This window comes from Solanum pennellii, chromosome 2 (genome assembly GCF_001406875.1).
Source record: "Solanum pennellii chromosome 2, SPENNV200".
Lineage (NCBI taxonomy): Eukaryota > Viridiplantae > Streptophyta > Magnoliopsida > Solanales > Solanaceae > Solanum > Solanum pennellii.
The window spans coordinates 11,437,772-11,451,145 of record NC_028638.1 but is presented as its reverse complement, the minus strand read 5'-3'; the positions used below and the strand labels follow the sequence as shown (position 1 = coordinate 11,451,145).

General features: G+C 34.9%; 1 pseudogene; it reads left to right on the top strand.

Moving 5' to 3' along the window:
- Positions 1-594: 594 nt before the first annotated feature.
- LOC107009758 overlaps positions 595-13,374 on the top strand; it is a 20,850-nt pseudogene continuing 8,070 nt past the window's right edge.

Genomic DNA, 13,374 nt, shown 5'->3' with positions numbered 1-13,374 from the left:
ACTCCTCCTCCAGGTCTCCATTGATTCCTTTGAGGAACCTGCTCATCTCATCCCTGCTGTTAGAAACCAGGGAAGTAGCCAACCTAGATGATTTCAACAAAGTTCAAAATTCTCCCCATTCTTGCTATTAAATATTACAAAAAGAAACATACCTTGATAGCTTCACAAACTTCAGGGAATACTCCCTGATGGTCATAGAGCCTTGTTTAAGGTTGACGAACTCCTCAACCATGGCCTCTCTCATCTCTCTGGGGAAGAATCTCTAGAAATGTTGTCTCGAACAACTCATAGGTGAGTGGCACTCCACCTAAGAGACGACTATCTTGCCACATTTTATACCAAGTCTGTGCCACATCCTTGTGCTGGTAGGAAGCCATCTTAGCCTTCTCAAAATCAGTTGCCCCCATAGCCACCAGGATCTTATCCACCTCGTCTATAAACTCTTGAGGATCCTCTAAAGTCTTAGCCCTTGTGAATGGCGGATTCATCCACGTGAAATCTCGCAGTTTGTCAGCCATGCTGCGAACAGGTGGGTTCTCCCTCTGAACATCCTGCCGGTTGAGTCGGGCAGTCATAGCCTGAGCCTGCATCGTGATGGCCTATGCAATTTTGGCTAGAGATTCCCTCACCTCAGCATCAGTCAGCCTAGCTTGGTTAATCGGCATGGCCACTCATTCAGCTGGAGCCTGGGGTGGATTCTGATTACCCCTAGCTGCTGCTCCTCCTCTCCTCAGACCCTTAGTCATCTAAGTGTTCATTCTATAAAAACAACAAGGATTGATGTTAGACACATTCATAACAACACGAATTCAGACATTAGGAAAAGCATGATAAGATCAGAAGAAGGGAAATTTTTCCTACGAATCATGCAATCTCTAATCCATGGTAGTGGTGCACTTCACTACCATGACTTAGAAACTACTCAATGTGGTTTATGTGAACTCATTATTCTCGGAATTTAACCTAGGGCTCTGATACCAAATTTGTCACGATTGGCATCTAGACCCCAAATGAGACCGGCGTCATTGACCTCTCAGAGGTCGCAAACAAGCCTACTTACGTCATTCTTACTGTACATAGGTTATTTTTATAGGAAAATTTGAATTTTTTTATTCTTTAAACATACTTCCTAAACATTCTTCATATTTCGTAATTGTTCATCATCAACCATCTAACATTAAAGAGATAAGCAACTGAAAGAAATATTTCATTAAGTATTAATTGTATAATGTCCAAAATAGCACCAATACAAAGTTTGAACCAAAACAGGAAAGAAACGCTAATGGAACATGTTCCACTAGATCAACTCTAAAACTACGCTAGAATGTAAAACAGTAGCATCCTCGAAAGCATGAAGATTTACCACACTCCGGATGAATGCCGACGTCCGGATAACTGCAACAACGAACCTGTAGCTCTACCACCCACCTTTGTCGTCACCTAAAAGTAGATGATTGTATGGAATTAGAACACACTTGTACTAAGTATGGGTATATGCAAGCAAACACCAGGGACATGCATGAGAAAGAATGGTTCTTTCCTAGCGACATGATTTTTGGAAGTCAAGTAAGTAGACTTGCCAAATTTAGATTAGGAGAGTTATTCCATGAGAGTAACATGCATAATTATAATTATAGTATTGCACACAACACATAACATCTTCATATAGCACATATCATAGGACATAACATATAACACATAGCGTCTCTCATATTATTCATTCATTTTATATTAGACCTTGTTATTATGGACTTGACCATAAGACTATCCAAAATGAGGGCTCAACATATGGGACCTCAACTAGGGAGCTTTCTTTAGCAAACACAGAGTCTGCTTCATTCATTCATACGTACTTTATTTAAGTTAATTCATAGGCCAATGTGAAACCAGCTATACCTAGGATGTAGTTTACGACTTTCATCGGGTTTGTTGTGCAATGATCAGGAATAACCTAATGTCATTACCTGAATCTAGCTCACCTCTTGATTATCCTATCCTAACACCTTCGATATCATTCATCTCTTTATATGATTCATTTGAAGCTGGCCTCGTTCATTCATTAGAAACTTTAAATTTAACCGACATAGATCATGTGAGCATCATGAAAACCAGTGTCTGCTCTACACCGAAAACAGGTGGAATCACCGGCCAAAGAGACTCAATAACATGCTAGCATATATGGGAATTTAACCCCACTAGATCCCTATACTGGCAGTATAAGTTCAAAAACTAGGGGATGTATGGAGACCCATACCCGACAAGCTGGACAGTCTCATCTCATGAGAGTTATGTGAACCTTCGCCCTTCCTGAAAGAAGGCATCACCTCTCAAAGCTAGCCTGTCGGTGCTCAGTATAAAGTTCCTTTCGGTGCTCAACTCATACATCATGGAAGCTGGCTTCTAGTATGAGGACAATATAGCTCATTGGATGATTTCTCATCTCATCATTAGTATTAAGTGTTTTAAACTCAATATTTTCATTAGAGTTCTCATAGAGATTGGTCTGTTCATTATCTTACACTCTTATTAGTGAGTACATATTGGTAATATTTACGTAGGCTCGTTTGAGATTACTCTCGTCGTATACATTTGCCTCATATCATGTTGTCACCACATTCTTCATTTTTAACACCCTAGCTTTTCATAGTGACTCATCTCTTATTACGTGAATGTCTATTTCTTCATTTAATAATTCATCTCATCACATGCCAATGCACTTGGCCATTTAGTGTATCTTACACACGTACTTAACCCTCCTAAGGTTCATCATTTCATTACGTACATCTTAGGTTCACTTATTTTTAAGCGTATGTTAGACTTATGTGCCTTTCCATACAAGCTATGGGGCTTCATTCGTAGTTCGCTAAGTGATTCTTACTTTCGTAAGAGTACGTATTACAAGACTTATGTATCTTTTATATATGTCAAGATCTTGATTTTTGATCTAAGTAGATGGCATTACTCTTGGATATTTTACTCACGTATCACTTCTTTACCAATACGGAAGTTTGGGCACGGGAACCCAAATCCTGAATCACTTGGATATCATTTATATTTTTCATTGATTTTATTTTTAATATTCATAACATTAGAACTCTAAATTAAATCTCAACATTTAGATGAAATGATTAATTTTCTTTTTTAATTAGAATTCTAAATTAAATCTCAACATTTACATGAAATGATAAATTTTCTAATTTTAATTAGAATTCTATATTAAATCTCAACATTTACATGAAAGAATTAATCTTCTATTTTAATTAGAATTCTAAATTAAATCTCAAAATTTACATTAAATAATTAATCTTCCATTTTAATTAGAATTCTAAATGAAATCTCAACATTTACATGAAGGGATTAATTTTCTATTTTTAATTAGAATTCTAAATTAAATCTCAACATTCATATGAAAGAATTAATTTTCTATTTTAATTAGAATTCTAACTTAAATCTAAACAATTACATGAAAGAGTTAATTTTCTATTTTAATTTTACTCTTAATTAACCGAAGGGTTGGTGGTTCGAGCCCCCACAACCCCTTAGATTTTTAGAATTAAATTAACTACAATAGGGAGGTTGTGGGTTCGAACCCCCACATCCCCCTTATTTTTTCTTTTAATTTCGCTGAGGCGGAGGCAGTGAGGTGGTGGGTTCGAACCCCCATAGCCCCTCTATCTTCAATTTATTTAATAAGGGCGAGTGGCAGTGAGGTTCTGTGATCGAATCCCCACATCGTCATTTTATTTTGTTAATATCCCCCCCCTCCCCCGCTTTAGCACTGAGGTCGTGGATTCGATCCCCACGCCTCGCATCTCCCTTTTTTCTGCATATAGCTGGAGGCCGTGGGTTCAAATCCCACGCCTCCCATTTATTTGTTTAATAACTTTTTTCTTCTCCTCCCCATGGGTCGCGAGTTCGATCCTCCACAACACCTATTTGTTCTTCCCCTTTCTTTTACTCTCTTGCGAAGACCAGCAGCTAAGGGGTTAGATTCCCCTTAGCTCCTTCACCCTTTTTTTTTCTTTTCTAGCGAAACTCGCTGGTCAGTGCACCAGTTCGAGCCCCGCCTAACACTTTCTTTCTTTCTTTCTTTTTAATTTGTTGGGCAAGCTTTATTGAGATCCAGGTTTCGATCCCTGTAGGCCTCATTTTTTTTTATTCCTTTGACATCCAAAATTTCCAGAAATCACCTGCAACCAATTTCCAGATTCTGGAACTTTGTTACACATTTTTATGCAGCATTTTACGGGACATTGAGCACCTCTTTCTTAGTCGTTCGTTACGATTCATTAGAGAAGTTAAAGGTATGATTTGGTCATTTTTTTAATTAGAATTTCTAGCATTTCAACCATGTGAAAATCACGATTTTAAGATCCTCTAATTGCACATAAAACACGAGTAATCTCAGCTATTAAATTGTAAAGAAAGACTCATAGTCATGGTCACAATCTTGCACAAATACATACGTATTTACTTTTATATTTCCGAAAGACACAAAATATAAACACATAATCATGAACACATACTAGAAACGAGATCGTCACCACACACACAGTGTCCCTAAACTCTACCAGCAAACATACAAACCTAAGATCATTGGGAGCTAGTGACAGGGAACATACAAAGGGAAAACAATCCTAGTTTCGAATGAACAACGTGAACCCTAAGGGATCTCTTGGGAAAGGGACCAAGAGGAAAGGAACTCATACCTTAATTGATGTTCAAACGCTGATTTTGCTGCCCTAAACCTCCTCCATAATCACGTCCAACCCTTTAAATGTCAACACCACTTCGATGGACAAATCTCCATAGGCCTAACGTGTGATTTAACGTTGTTTTCTTTAAAATTCGTGTGAGTTCTTCATGTGTGAAGAAAATTGGTCAAACTTTCTGTTCTTGATGTTATTATTGGCAGAGAGAACAAGAAAGGTTTCTTTTTTTTTTTCTTTTAAACGTGGAGAGGTGATAAACGTGATCAGGAGAGTGTTAGCATAGGATTAGGAGTCTTAATTCAAGACTTAGTCAAATAGTATTTAAATTAAATTAATACAAATCTGATTTATGTTAATTAATACCTGAAAGGACAATTATGCCCTTAAAATTTCAGGTTTTTTAAAAATTAATAATTAAATCACCTTAAGTACCTATTTATTCGATTTTTTTAGGATTGTTACATAATTAAAGGGTCAACTTAGGTGAGGTTTTTTTTGGGTATTTCATGGGAGATATATATATGTTGATTTTATGTCAGTTTTTCCTCACATTCACTTAGTCAAATAAAATCCCCCAAAACAATACCTAAAAGTTCTTACATCTCTCTACTTTCCCTCTCTATATAACCTCCATTTAAGGAATAACAAAACTTGAAGAAGAAGAAAAATTTCTGTAGGACTTCACTTGAATTACGGTATGGATTATTCACTCTTGGGATTCATTTCCTCAAGAGGTCCTTTCAAAGTAGATTTCTAAAACACCCAATTCCAAGGGTGTAAGACCCCAAAATGAGATAGGGTATATAGTTCCTAACATGTTTGTATTAAGTTTATAAGGTCCTAACATGACTTAAAATATGGTTTAGAGTTAGTGTGTAAAGTTTAAAGTGATTTGAAAGTCGAACGTCAAGAGACGACCAAAAGATTCGACGACTACTTAGCTATGTGTCTCATGGGTCCATGCGTGTTATATGCTGAGTGTAATTACAGTATTAAGTCTTATAATGCGTTATAATGATTTTTAAAGATGGTATATGGAGTTTTGAGAAGTTTGGAGGTCAAACGACCAAGAACGTCCAAGGCATTCGAAAGATAGCCCTTAAGACGCTCAACGTGTGTCTTGATGGGGCCTGGCCTCTTTGGACGACTTGCAGGTGTTGATTTTCAGTGAAACTCATATGGTAGGTATATACATTATTAAGGGTTGTATTTACGTTGGAAACGTACGGGTATGACTTCTAAAGGGCCCCGCAGAAGGCCCCACAAAAAGGAGCTAAGTCTGGTCGAGACACTGCCTTGTGTCAATCGACGGACCAAACGACGTCCAGTTGATCAACCAATGGACCGTAGGTTTGGTCTCGTCGATTGGTACTTATCTTGTTAAGGTATAAATCCAAAAGTTGGCCAAGGAACAAACGACGGAAGCCAATGCACGGCCCGTTGATTGACAAATGGCCTGTAGATGGCTCCGTCGATGGTGGCCTGTAAGTTACTGTCTGTGTCTATTATAATTAAGGGGTGAATGGGAAATTCACCCCACGTCCTAACCTGATTCTAATAGGATTATTTAGCCACTTTTTGGTGCATATAAGGGATTATAAACGTGATCAACCCCACTCCTAATACAACTCACACAAATTGAGCTTTTCCCTCCAAAATATTCTCCCTAGAAACCACCATTGTTGGTGAAGCACAAGAACAGATTGGAGCTTGAATTTACATGGATGAATCATCAAGTTGTATAGATTTTAATTTAGATAAATGTATGTTGATCCTCCATCTCTAGTTGTCCTTCCATATAGAAAGTTAATCTCTATGTTTTGAAAGAGAAAAAGATGATCAAGTTTCTTCTTCTTCATTCTAGCCATGGATTCTTTCTTAAATTGATTTCAAAATCATAATATGAATATATTGATGATTATATACTGATTTGTACGGGATTTTCAATCCTATTGCATGAGGAACCCATGCATCTTTCACAAACTCGATTTTCGCCTATGTAGGACTTTATGATCTTGATCTTATGCATATCAATTTTTGATTGAATTATGTTAATATGCTTATGTCTACTCTCTATTATGTATATTGATGGTGAATCATTGATGAATTACCCATGTGAATCAATGCATGAAGGTTTGAACATGCCTAGCCTAGTCTTCATTATGATCATTGTAATGTGGGTCCTCAATTCATTAAAAAGTGAATTCGATTATGTTGTATTTCTTATAGATGTTGTTTTAGGCTAATACCATGGTTGAATTGTGGATATGAATCGTGTACGATCAAAGTAAAGAAGTCTTGGTTTGAATTGATCTAGGTTCTTCTAGTCTATGGAGTGGTAACTTGTGATCTTGACGTTAGGTTAGTTGTTATATGAATTGATCATGGTTAATGTCCATAGCTGCTGCCTATAACGTAATATGAGGATGAATGATATGTAATGAATCCAAGATGGGTGAATTCATCATAGTTTGAATAGGATAACCTATGTAAACTTACCTTCCATGAACTCCTAATATGAAGCATGCTTGTGTTGACCTTAATGGCAATTGTAGTAGTGCCTCATCTAGACTATTATATCATTAACTGCTGCCTAGAATGTACTTTATTAGTAAAATATGATTTATGATTAATACTATGGTAAAAGTAATAAGATAACCTATTCTCTCTACTCTACATTGAATTGATAGTTTAATCCCTACGATAGTAGCTTGATCTTGAAGTGTTTCAAGCATGATTTTGATATGACTAAATCTATCATTATCTACTGCCTTGGATTGATATTATTGATGAAATATGATCTATAGTCCATGCAAGTGAATATGGTTGATGATCTATGTCCTACATTCTAGCATGTTAATGATATGTTGTAATAGTTGTAGCATGGCCTTGTAGTAGCTTATGTTTAACATTATGTGTGATTATGGTACCTTAAGATACTTCCCTATACTTGATTTATTCATAACAGAGTAGCAATGGTCAATGATGACAAAAGGCTAAAGGATTGGTAAGAATTCTTCTACTCTTCTACTGCTCTATTTCTTTATAGTAATGTTGAAGAAGCCTTGTATGACATTGTGTGGTATGGTCCACTTAAGGTGGCGGTTTTAATATATTGTAAATCTATATATGTATGTTGAATATGTACATGAAGGGAAATTGTTGAATATATTAATATGTTCCTATGATGATACTATGTGAAGCTTATCCCTACTTTCCTATTCTAGTTGTGATTTCGGTTATATGGCTATTGTGTAAGCATGTGTATATCCATCTTAGGGTAAAGTATAGGTTCTACCATTTATGAGTTCAAAATGGTTAGTAATATCTTACCTATGTACCCCTATGTGAAATCATTAATAGCACAAGTTAGGGGTCTTAAGTGTAATATGAAGTTGACTTGTCTCCTATGCTATTTTGTGTTATGTGGTTTATGCTTGATAAAGTATTATGGTCTAAGAGGGTGGATGCCTTAATATGTTGTTGATATCCATTATGTGATCATGTTGACCAATGTACACACACACTCACTTTACATGCATGTTACAAGTAGTATAGATCATGGTGTTTAAATGAAAGGTAGTTCTCATATTCACTAGTGTCCAGTACTATGCATGTTAAGATGATGTTTATGAAGGAACGCTATGTGTTTAATTATCTAGGATGACTTGATAGGTGTACTAGTATTGGAAAGGGTATGGGACTTTGCCTATGCATTGCACATGTACCTTGATAAGATTGTTCTAGTTTCGGTTTCTATATGTATCAATATGTATGTATGAACATGTGTGTCTTAATGTGTTATGTGAAAGGGTTTCTCACATAATTGTATACACACACACATGTATGAAGACCTAGTCAAGAGAGGGGCCTTGAATGGTGTATTAGTGTGCACCCTAAACTAGATGATGCTTTACATATGCTATGTTCATCTGAAGGGATTCTTTACATGATTGAGGTTGATTAACTTCCATCTATGACCTATGAGTTAAGCATATAAGGGGATGTATCTCCCAAACCTATGTTTATAAAGTAAAAATATAATAAAGGTTTTCAATTAAGGGAACTTAGCTTAGTACCGAGTGAACTTTAATATGAGTGTTTGTCCCTTCATATGGTAAGAAGGCAGGCCACCATATATCTCATCAGGTGGATAACCATAATGCCTCAATTGGCATAAATATGTTTTCCATAATTGAACAACTACAATGCCTAATATTGGAATAAAGAGGGTTTTCACATGTACCTCAAAGTTCCATAACTATGTTTCTATCATAGGATACTAGCTAGTGGATTCACCTAGAAAGCAATGTCACGTTTGATTCTACTTTGGCTGGTAGACCACCTCCTTTCGGTGTGGGGTTCTATTACATCGGATCTCATGTTTAACATCACATTGTCTATGTCGGTTAAGGCTATAGTTTCCCTAAAGTAAAATGGACAAAGGAAGTGAATGAATAGTACCCTAACTAGAATGACTTAAGGGAGGTTACTTAGGATAGGTGGAAGTAGTGAACCCATCTAGACATTGCACAAGTAGCTCCTTAAGAAGTTCTAGGAAGGTATTCTAATGCATGTCACTATGTATGTGTTCTTTATGCATGACACTGTCGTATTTGTCTACTTGTTATGAAGATGTGCATGATAAGAGTCTTTATGCATGATATTTATCTTGTTGACTATATTATGAAGGTCTTGACTTAACTATGTCTATGTTGTACTATATTTCTATGATGGTATGTGTTGCCTTGTATAGATTGTATGTATGTTTTCTTGTAGCCTTAAGGTGATGCATTGCACCAAGTATCACTAGAGGGTTACTTGGGAAGGTTAATCAAAAAAGAAAAGAAAATAGTTCACTGTTAAAGAAATTGCGCTCACTGTAAAGTCACTCAAATTTGTAATCTATTCGATAAGTGATATTATGAAATGTTGACTTTGAATGTGCTTATATGAAGTATGTGAATGATATAAATGCTACTCTTTAAAGGTTTTATAAATATTTACTCAAAAGGGCATGAAGTATGATTTCAAGAAAATGTCCCTTTTAAATGCATGTTTTTGCATGGTTGCCATACTTAGTGCATTCTTTTACTAATACCATTCTATTCTACTTTTTACACAAAGTGTAGGTTATGGATGCTTAAAGGGATGTATATATGATAGTGCAACTTGATATATGTTTCCCAAGCTCAAGTAAAGGAAAAGACGACAAAGAGACTTAGGGTCTAACAATGTATTATGACTTATGTTTTTATATGTATAAGAAGTAAAGTTTCTAGCATATGAGGTTCTATGAAAAGATTTAAATTTTCCACTAAATTTACTTTGTCGATGCGGTGAAGGACAACTATGGGCTTATATAAGACCTTCGAGAGGTTAAGTGCGCCATGTTACTTCTAAAGGGTGCTCCCCAGTTGTGACAAACGTGGTAACACAGCACGAGGTTTTAAAAAGTGGTTTAGGGTCCAAGAAGTCTCAGATTTCCACGTCTAGTAGAGTCTTGCATCATTGGTGGTGAGTCACGACACATCAAACGGTACGAGAGTCTATAGGACGATAGAGTTTCCCTTCTTCATCATTCTCATATCGTGCCATAGAACTTAACTCTATAATATCTCTCTCTTATGTTTTCTTGTCCGGTGGTCTTTTAGATATAATTGCTTGGATGAGATTTTTCTCTATGCTTGAGGGAGAAAAGGTGATATTAAATGCTTATCTTTGTTTTATGGTTTGAATGAGTATGTGTGAAGGGGAATTTTTGTATGTTTTGATGATGTGATTCCAATTATGGCTATATATGAAGTTTATGTGAAATGGCATGTTATATTGAGGAATGTATGTCATGATATAGTTAAAGCATGTTAGAAGTTATTATGGTTAGAATGAGTTTCTTTTGGGAATAATGTCTTACACTATGGTTTTACATGATCGTAGTTTTTAATATGATTTGAGCTTGAAATACTTAGTGACTACCTATGGAAGCATGCTACCCTAAGATTATGTACTTAAAGGTGTTCAATGTTTCCTTTCGTATACATGTGGTCCTTGATAAGTTTCCTAGTATGGATTGGAGTCCTTTGTATAGATTTGATCCTAGGTGTCATGATAATATGTTTGTCATGGTAAAGTTTTGTACATCATATTGTCATGCTTTTCCTATCAATTGCCTAAATGTTGCATTTTTGGAATTTGGAAACATGCTCATTGTAATAATAGGAAGTTTACTGAAACATTTTTGGATAATCAACTAAATTGTTCTTTGATTAGATGTTTTCAAAATGTGCATATAATTGATTTATATGAACATGATAATGAATTTAAAAATGAGAATTGCTATTTGGAATGAAAAATTAGAGTTTTATGGCATGATGAGTCGTAGATTTTGTTCTAACTTCTTATTGTGTTGTGAGTCCCTTTATGTTATGGAGTTTGTGTTTCCCTAGAGTTGAGGGTAGTATTATTTTCTTTGTATGATGATGATATGGGCTTTATTGACCTAGAACTTACCTTACTTTAATGTTGAAAGAAAAGAAAGAGTCCTTAAGACTAAGTCTCCTATATTGTTTTCCCTAATGATGTATGACCTTGGTGTCTATTGTATTGTATGAAAACCTTATGTAGTTGAATGAGATGGACCTAACTTGATAATTGGGGATAAATGGCCTAGGTGTTCCTATGTTGACCTACTGTAAATTTCTTCTAAAGTTGTAATCATTTTTAAGTGATGAAAACGAAGGTAGTTTAGTTAAGATCCTCTTAAGTTGGGGTTAAGTTGCTCTTAATTAGTTCTACCCTAAGTAGGGAATGGTGATGGAGTAGTAAGGTTGTAGATATTTTCTATTATTGACCTTCTATTTTGGCTTAAGCATGAATTTATTGAATTTTTACTAGGCTTGTTCGTGAATAAGAGTTTTGGATAAAGTATGAATTGCATGACCTTATATGTTTCGTATGTATTAATTGACATTACCTTGAAGATATTATGAATGTTCCAAAGTGAATGAATGAATTTTTTTGATAAAATCCATGTTTTCTCATGTTAAATTACATCTTGCTATGCTAGTTGTGCATTTAACTTCGTGAGATAAGATAAGAAGCATGGTAATAGTCACTTGTGAGGTGTAGTATTCAGCCTTATAATGGAATGTTGAGTCTCTTACAAATGAAATATGTTGAGTCTCTTAAAAACTATATGACTTTTATGATTTGGAATGCATAATTGTGGGCTCATTTTTGAAAAGTGAAAGCATGTTTAGCTAAGTGCTCATGTGTGTGCCTATGATTTATGTTATTCTTCTCAAAATATGCTTACTGTGAAGGTGAGTACTATGTTAGAAATTAACATTTTGTGAAATTTATTCCTATTTGTTGTGATGTACTTGGTGTGACTTACCACTTAGACTTCACTAGGAAGGAAACGTGAGCATGCGTTTATTTGAAAGTTGAGAATTTCTTTTTTTAAGATGGAATTGACCTTATACCTTGCTTAGGTGTGAACTCATGATACATGTAAGTGTGTTGAGGGAAGGACATTCCTCCATGGACACCACTAAAAATGGTATGGTTGAGTATGACCTTCATGGCACTAAGTCTAACTAATGAAGGTCTTTGTTGATTAAATTAATTCAAGTCTATGAGTGCCTAATTTTTTTAGTATTGTTGAATTCTTCCTATGTGTGGCCTTGCAAGATGATCTCTTAATGAATTAAGGTGTATTGACCATGTTATGATTAGGAGAAGGATGTTCCTCCTATGAACATGATAAGAGCCTCTGTGTTTGATGCATTAAAGAGTGACCGAGTAATGGTTTTGCTTGCTTATGTGCATTGAGTGCGAAAATGTTTTGATGTTGTTATAAATGTTATGAACTGCTCTATGATGCATTAAAGTTCTTGTTGTGATTTAAGAGCCCTAAGTGTCATTCGAGGACGGATGTTCCCAAGTGGAGGATATTGTATCTGTTCTCACAATAAATTTGTTATAAACAATATATGGTTCAAATGCTAATAAACATTTATATAATGCGAATAATTCTTTTCTATTTATTTCCCATTTTATTTGTGCTTCTGCATAAGATCCTGAATAATATCTACAATGGTGTTCTATTTTTTCTTTGTCATATTTGTATTTTAGAACTCCTCCATAACCATGATCACTTGAATCGGTTTCAACGATGTAGGTTAATGTTTTATTTTCATCAGGAAATTATAGTTTTGGCAGTTTTTTACATAAATTCTTAATATGTTTTATATGTTCTTTATCTTTGTTGTCAAAATAATATTCAACATCTTTTTTAAGTTTTTTATGTAATGGTTTTAAATGCTCTGCTAATTTTGGTATATATACTCTCTTACTTGATTTACTAATCCTAGAAAGGATTGTAATTTCTTTTTTGTATCTATATTTACATCAAGGGTGATTATTTTTTGTACTATATGGTTTTGCATTTTTATTCCATTTCTATCTATTTGTATTCCTAGAAATTCTATCTGTGGTTTCATAATTTCTGCTTTCTTTTTACTTAAGCTTATTCCTGAATGTTTAATTATGTGTATAAATTTTTCTAATAATCTTATATGTTCATCTTGTGTTTTAGAATATAATAATATATCATCTATATATACAATACAATTTTCTAACTGGTTAAAATAGTTATCCA